General features: G+C 32.3%; 1 long non-coding RNA gene across 1 annotated transcript in view; it reads left to right on the plus strand.

The window, feature by feature from the left end:
* LOC120608763 (uncharacterized) overlaps positions 1–8260 on the plus strand; it is a 76336-nt gene that overhangs the window by 57896 nt on the left and 10180 nt on the right. The gene's annotated exons all lie outside the window — the stretch shown is intronic.

The raw sequence follows: 8260 nt of genomic DNA on the forward strand, positions 1-8260 counted from the left end.
AATAGGGCATATATTTTTCTGGCATTTTCATTATCCAGTCTAATCTACTTGTTTGTCTTCATTTAATGGAGATTAGGTAATAAAATACTTTATTTTTCAGCTTTATTTGCAGTTAAGGGTGACCTAATGACACAGTTCTGGTCATTGAGGTACAGAAATAAGTCCATATATAAGTTGTCTTTTTTCTCTTTGTTCATTTTCTTTGGTCTGAAAAACAGATTTTATACCTGGAACCAAGCGGTCATTCTGAGACCACACAAAATTTGCCAGTCAAGAAGACGAATGAGTCTGTGACAATTGAGACTTCCTGGAATAGTTATATCAAGTTGGGTCATCTACCCCTGCATTTGATTTAGAATAAGAAAATAAATTGCTTATATTTTGAAAGTCTGTGTTTATATGACTTTTTGTTACTTCCAGCTCTATACATTACTAACTGATGTAAAAATATATTTTAATTCTCTAAAGTCAGCTTAAAATAGATCTGAATAAAGATAAGTTTTAAAAACCGAGAACATGATTAGGTCAGAATCATTTAGCTAAAATACTTCTTTCTCACCTTCATTTTCTGCTTTGTCTAATCAATGCCTTCACTTCCTCCAATTTACATTCTACTAACTTATATAATAGATGACAACCACAACAATTAACTCATTATTGAATTACTGAAGCCAGTAGTGAGATTATTATCCCAAATATGTGTCATTATGTCATGTGAATATGTTATTTGTAGGATACAAATTTGGTTCAGTGTTCGTAGTACCCAGAATAAATTGAGAAATATAAAGAGTTATATGATTCTCAGAATCAAAAAGATGAAAACAAAATTATTACATAGGAAAAGTACAACTATTCCTGGTACTGATACCAAAGAACAATTTTCTCTCATGGGTCATGATAAAAAGCTTGTATTAAGATATTGAAATCGCTTCTTCAACAGTGTCTCTTTACACATCGACTTGTCTGGGGATGTTTCTCATAACCTCCCTTAGTGTTTGATATTATCACATTGGTATTATATGTTTAATAAGCACAAGCATTAACATCAAGAAGTGTGGACCAAAATGACACAGATCAGCTGGAATGGATTATTTGTAAGTCCTTCTGAACATCTTCTGCACATTGCTACATTCAGCTGAGTCTTTGCTAAGTATTAAGCACACTACCATTGCTGGTTTTAGTTGGTGGGTGGGAAGTCCACATTTAAAAAATAGTTAAAGAATAGTTAGATAATAGTTTGAATGTATCGAATTTAATTCCCAAGCCCCTACTGTGGGTTGGTCACTTAAATAGAGAACCGCGGAATGTGTCTAAATTAATGTTTCTTGTTTGTTTGAACTTCCTATCTTACCTCCTGTGAAGTTAAAGATATGAGATTTTTGATTTCTGACTGACTTAAGGCAGCTATGTCTGGCTTAAAGAAGGAAGCGCACCATGCCTGACTTTTCCTTGAGTATTCATTTCTCCGATTCCTCTAACTTTTCTTTTTCTCCCATCTTCCTCCCTCTGTCTCCTTCTCTCTCTGCTCCCGCCCTATCCTCTTCCTCCTTTCTACATAATCAGGTTTAGTTGATTCTAGTTGATTTTTGTTTGGTGCCTCTTCCTCCTTCCTAAAAATGCATGAAATTCAGGCTTGGATTCATGACTTTTTAGGAATTAATCTTTGCATTTTGTGTAATTTAACATTACATTTAAAAAAAAAATCTGAAAGGTAAAGTCAACTGTTCTGGATAGAATAAGTAACTACTAGGAGATGCAGGGTTATAAATCTGATAATTCTTACCTGTAAATTTCTGAATTGTTTTTTTTATGTTTTTGGAAAGCAATCCTATCAGATAATATGTGAACACTAGCATAAGTAGATAACTCAAAAGGAATGATTTAATAATTAACTTTTTCAGAAAGATGCAGGATGGCAGGTTTGAGTACACCAACAGTCTCACTTCTTTCTGAAATGGAAGTAATTTTTACACCATTTTCATCTCTCCCTCATAAATTGCAAAAAGATGGGAGGGTCATGGTTCATCTAACATTTACTCTTTGAATTGTAGCAATTTTAAGGCAAATCAAAAGCAAGACCAGACAAGCTGACAGTGCTCTTTTAAATGCCTTCTTTATTGTTTAAATACAATGCGAGAATCCAAAACACAAACCTTGAGCTTTGAAACACACTTGGGCCAGGTTCATGGAGGTATTTTGAAGACTGGATTAGATATGAATGCTTGTTAGTGTTGGACTAATGGCTTAGGGTTTAAGGTATGACTTCATTAGATGAAGATAAAGTCAGTTATGGAGCAAAAAGAGAGCTAAAATGTAATGCTATGCTCGTAAAGTTCTTTGATAGACAAACGATTGGCAGTGAAATAATATCTGAACAAAGAAATTCAGTTGGCCTTTTGCTAGGCATCCAAACAAGCAGTAAATTCCATGTGTCTTCCCCTTCCCTCCCTACTCCATGATTTTTTTTGGAAATGTGTGGTAGAATAGAAAGCAATCAGGGAGAGAATATTTAGAAAGTAAAAATTGACATTATTATCTATTTTCACTATAGTGAAGTTATCAGCAGTTTGATTGTTTGATTACAAACAGAAGAATTACAGTGAATTACTTTGTTTTAATAATATCACATGAAATTGGGATTTCTTTTTTGGAAATGTTAGAATATTTTGAAGATTAAAAAAAATCAACAAATGCAATGTGTAATGTGAAGATTCTTTCCTCTTCCAAATGTTACAGATGGTTATATTACAATGGAGAGTTGAGGTTAACTTCTTTATTGTAACTGTGTCAATTAATGATACTTATCTTTATTTTTTCCCATGTGCTTACTAATTTTTATGCCTTCCAATTTCTTAGTCTTGAAACTGAGATTACTTTTTCTTCTTAATTGTTCCTATCACAATTTAGCAACATGTATATTGCATTTAAAAAGATTTCTTATGGTACCAAATTTTTAGAAGATGAGGTAGAGTTTTAAAATGAAGTGTAAGTAGGTACAATGTCCAAAATAAAGGTAATGTCCAACTTGATATAACTATTCCTGGAAGTCTTGAGGAAAAATATAAATTTGAAGATTTAATTGTTCAAGTTGATATTTGATTATTAACTACTAGTTACCAAAGTAAGAATTGTAATAATTATTGTATTTTTATTAATCAGCCAATTTACAAATATGTTTCCAGAGAAAACTGAATACTATAAGGTATGTGAGGAGCTAGCCATAGAGCGAGTATATATCATCTAGTTACTGTTAAGTGGTACAGTTCATGTTTTGCATGAATAAGACACGGGCTTCTGCCCTAACTTTATTACCTGATTCTCACTGGACTGCAAGCTCCTGCAGGGAAGGACTGGTTTATGTTCGCTACAACTTTATAGCCCTGGGAATAACATAGCACTCAGTCTTAGATAATTGAAAGAGAACAACTAGTTAAAATTGGTTAACGGATTAGTTTCCTATGTCTATGTTTACAAAGTACCATAAACCATTTTTCTGTTATGCTTATAACAACATAAATTTATTTTATCATGGTTCTGGAAGCCAGAAGTCCAACATCAGTTTTGCTGGGCTGATATCAAGGTGTCAGCAGGGCTGTGCCTCCTCCAGAGGCTCTGTTCTGGGGGAAGATCCATTCTTTGACTCATCCAGCCTCTTATGGCTGCTGGCATTCCTTAGTTAATGGCCACGTCACTATAATCTCTTCTCCATGGTCCATTGTTTCTCCTCTACCTATTTTCTGTTTCAGATCTTCCTCTACCTTAGGATCACATTTAGGGTAAATCCAGATAATCTAGGATAATCTCCTAATCTCAAAATCTTTTAATAACATCTACAAAGTCCTTTTCGCCATATAAGGTAACATCACAGTTTCCAGGAATTAGAAACTAATTCAGCACACAGAAGTAAATGGACCTGAACATTTGCATGTTCCCTCAATCTGTATGGCCCATCCTGGGTTTGATTCCAATTTACAACTAATGTGTTGTGAGATATTGTGTCATGTTTTCTGTTGTTATTGTCGTGGCAGTAGAAAAGGTGGTTTTGAAGTGAGCAGATACTGTAATCAATGTCCACCTACATTTCAGTGGAGCCTCCATCTGTCTACTACCTAAATTTACACATATATAAAAAGTAGATGGTTGATTTTTGATCTTTATGATCTTTCTATGGCATGTACTTGGGTAAAGTAAACCATTAAGGCTCATTTGACTTATTGGTGTGAAGATTGCCATTTAGAGAAACAAATTCTTAATTGGTGTTTCTTCCACCCTCTCATTTTCTCTAGTTTCAACCTCATCTACTTCTCCATTGTTGCAAATATACATATGGGATCATTAATTTGCTTTGATATTTATGTTCTGTTTATTATTGCACTGTTTCTTTATGTCTCTGACTTTGTACAGATTAACTGGATTTTCCAAGAACTGTAGTATCTGAGTCTTGGCCTATGCACTCATTTTTATTTTTATTTTTTTACCGTGTCAGGTTCATTTGTGAATAATCCATTTCTCAATGTTTTTAGAGTACCCAAATTTCATTTTAGCTCAAAAGCCTTGGAGGAAAGAATACATTTACTGCATTGAACTTGAATCAAAGGAAAAACAACTGAGTATAATGGTTGGAAAGAAAAAAAAAAAAAACTTTGTGGAGTCCAGTAGTGGCCTTTCTCCAGTTACTAGAAAGTAACAGATCAAGTTTAGTGAGACTAAACCTCGGTTCCCTGGGTAGTTCTGTTTCTAGGTCAACCAAATACAGAATTTAAATGTTTTTATCATAAAGATATAAACAAATACTCTGACTGTTGTGTGCAGTGTTTTGCCAGCTTGGAGCATGTGTCCCTTTGGTGACTATTATGGCTGATTCTGAAGCAGGCAGGAGAAGCCATCGATGGTCTTGATCTTTAATCCACTCAGCAGCTTTTAGATTTTAGATCAGATTCTTTAGCATTCCTAGCAACCTACCAGAGCTCTGGCCTGCTACGATACACTATGCTAATGGCAAAAGCAGAATCTAAGACTGACAGTGTGTATTTATGTGTCCAAGGACCTGAGATTATCAAAGAATGTTTCAGCCCCTTAATTAACAAATCACCAATATAACCTTTTTACATTTCAAGGTTTATTTTTAATGCTGCCTGTAAATGTGTTTTAAAATTGTGGTGGTGAACTTGAGTAGGACTAGAGGTAAAATTTTAGCATGCATGGACTCCCATATGTTTTCTACATTTGTCTGATACAAGGGTGGTGTTGCAGTGACTTCTAAGAAAGCAGCAAATATCCTTCTAGTATGTAAATCACAGCTTCAGCATTCAGGCCTAGAGGTGTGGTGAGGCTTTTTGTGAGTCAGTCTTCCTCAATGCTAGTCCAGTTTGTTAACTCTTGTATATTCTTGCCAGTTTTACTACTTTTTTTTAATCTATAAGATCTATACCGATTCTTAGTATGTCAGCCCTAAAAAGGCTTTGGTTTTAATTCAAATTTAGGATTGAAATCAGAAGTAATTTGTGAAATATCTTCAAAGATGGAATATTCTGTTCTTCTCAGGAACCTTACAATTTGAATAAGAGTCTTTGAATGACATATTATCTCAAAGAGGAACTTATTTAGTACTTGATAATTTAGCATCTCTTTCAATGGATTTTATATGTGCTAGTAAATTAGAAACAGTTCCTTTTGTTTTCAATTTTATTATTGGTATTAATAATTGATATTATCTTTGGTCTTAATTTAAGCAGCTATTCTACTCTATAGTATGATAGAAATATTGAAATTCTTAGAAAATAGATATTATCAACTCTAAGCATTTAATTTTAAATCTATAATGCTTTATTCAGGTTTTACAAGTTAGCACCAATTTAGAAATTATCTACACACCAATTTAATTAAATAAAAACATTCATATTTTTATGTATTTACTATAATTATAAAATAAGAACCTTAACAAACCCACGTTATTATAACTTCATATTAGACATAGTAACATAAAATATTGCTTCATAGAAATAATTTACTGTGAAAGATCAATGATGAGAGCATGAAAGCTTGGCAAATATATAGCTTCAATTAATAATCAATAATGATGATAACAATAATAATGAATTTTCTTTCACAGTAGACATTCCCAAAGGTCTGTAGAAGCCTAAGTAAAAATACGTAAGAATAGATTTACCTTAGAGAAGACAATACTCTCTGCTCATATACACTTTCAAAGAAATAAAAGCAAATAAAGGTATTTTATGTACAGGGAGAGCTGCATGTTTACTTACCAGAACTTAAAACATCTCCACATGTATTAATAATAATCAATTTACACAGTAATCCTGTCATTATGGTTAAAATAACCTAAATTAGTGTTCAAAATGACAGCAAATTTATCTTTTGTGGTATTATATAAAAGAAAAAGAACAGGCACATTATTTGTGGCATAATGTTTTATCTTTTTTGCATTCATTAAAATCAACCTGATTTAAAAAAAAGGCTGAAGATATTATTTCAATACTTTTGTCTTAATTCACAGAATTGTATGGCATTGTAGTGACACAGAAGCAGCTGGGGTTTTTTTATCAGAAATATTTTAAGCTGTTCTTAAATAAGTAATTTATACTTATTTTAGAAAATTAGTGGTTATAGATAATACAAAAGAAGAAATATTTGCAATCTTGCTACATAAAGATACATTTGTTATTTTTTTGTACATCCAGACCACTTTTAAAAAGCTTTTTCATTTTTTAACCAAAAATGTAGGTGCAGTATACATATTGTCTTATAATTTGAATTGGCATTATATTGGAGATATCATATTAAAATATAATTCTAGAAGATTTTGAAACACTTATGTATGGAAATTACATTTTGAATAGCATATTATAATCCAATACAGTAGATTTTCTTCTGTGTGACCCTTTTTCTGTTGAAGGTATAAGATTAGCTTTACTTTCTTCACAATCTGAATTCTTTATAAGGAATCTAAATTAAATTTCTTTTATTTGCTGTTATTTGTAGCGTTATGCAGAATATAAAATAGCAGCAACATGGTTTTTACTAGGTAGTAAAGGTATCTAGTATTTTTTAAAGGTAATATGTCAGAGAATATATCTTTGAATTTGCCTATTAGTATTATTCATTTCCAGGTTTTTTTAGATTTTACCAGTATCTAAAATGTTAAGAGAAGAAAATAACAAAAGCTTCTTTTCCATGTAGTACTTGAGGATATAACTACTAAGAACTACTGAGCCTTTAACAGTTTAAGATTTTAGTAGTTTGAAATAAAATAAAATAATATATAAAATAAAATAATATATTAGCCTTTCTGAGCCCTGCCCACTATTCCAAGTGCTATATATTTTTTGACTCGTCCATCTAAATGCCTTGTCATGTGCAAATTCTTAAATTCTACACAGGAAGAAGGTGGTGATAGGAGGTGGAATAAGTGGTTTATTCTCTGCCAAGTTTTAAATCAATGATCACAATGGATACTTTTCAAGTAATAATGTCCTATTTATCACAAAATCATTGAGTAATAACTACCCAGTCTTTCACGTGTTCACAGTTGATAGACATTATAAGTTACAACCTAATCATATGATCATCAGTGAGCTACACACTCTGACAAGACTGACTTAGCCAATAAATATAAAATAAGTGTATATAAAGTGATTAGACAAAAATTATCTCCGATACCTTGTTTTGGGTTTCTGATATCTTCACTCCTCCTAAGAATTTAGGGTTCATACTGCCATTTCTGACAACATGGATGGATCTCGAGATAATTATGCTAAGCAAAATAAGCCAGACAGAAAAAATTGAAAACCACATGATATCCCTTATATGTGGGATATAAACTTGAAAGCAACAAACAAACAGGACAAACAAACAGACTCATGGACATAGACAATAGACTAGTGGTTACCAGAAGGAAGGGGGAGGGGGAGGGGGGGGGGGCCATTTAAAAGCATAGCTAGATAGGGTAAAATATATGGTAACATTAAAGAATTAAAAATAAATAAACTAAAAAAAATGAATTAGGATTTCAGGTGCCAAGTTGGAGTTATAAGATTTGACATGTAGAACATATAGCACATACAATACGTGCTGATATATAAACACTCACTTCATTGCTACTTTGTGAAAACAAAGCTTCCTGTCTGAGAATTTGCAGTAAATATTCAATCTAGTCTTAAAACAACAATAAATATCTTATATGTGAAGAGTATCTTATAAAGTACTATAACAGGTACTTTATCATTTGATCTTTACAACT

The sequence above is a fragment of the Pteropus medius genome, unplaced genomic scaffold, assembly GCF_902729225.1.
Source record: "Pteropus medius unplaced genomic scaffold, Ma_sr-lr_union100, whole genome shotgun sequence".
NCBI lineage: Eukaryota > Metazoa > Chordata > Mammalia > Chiroptera > Pteropodidae > Pteropus > Pteropus medius.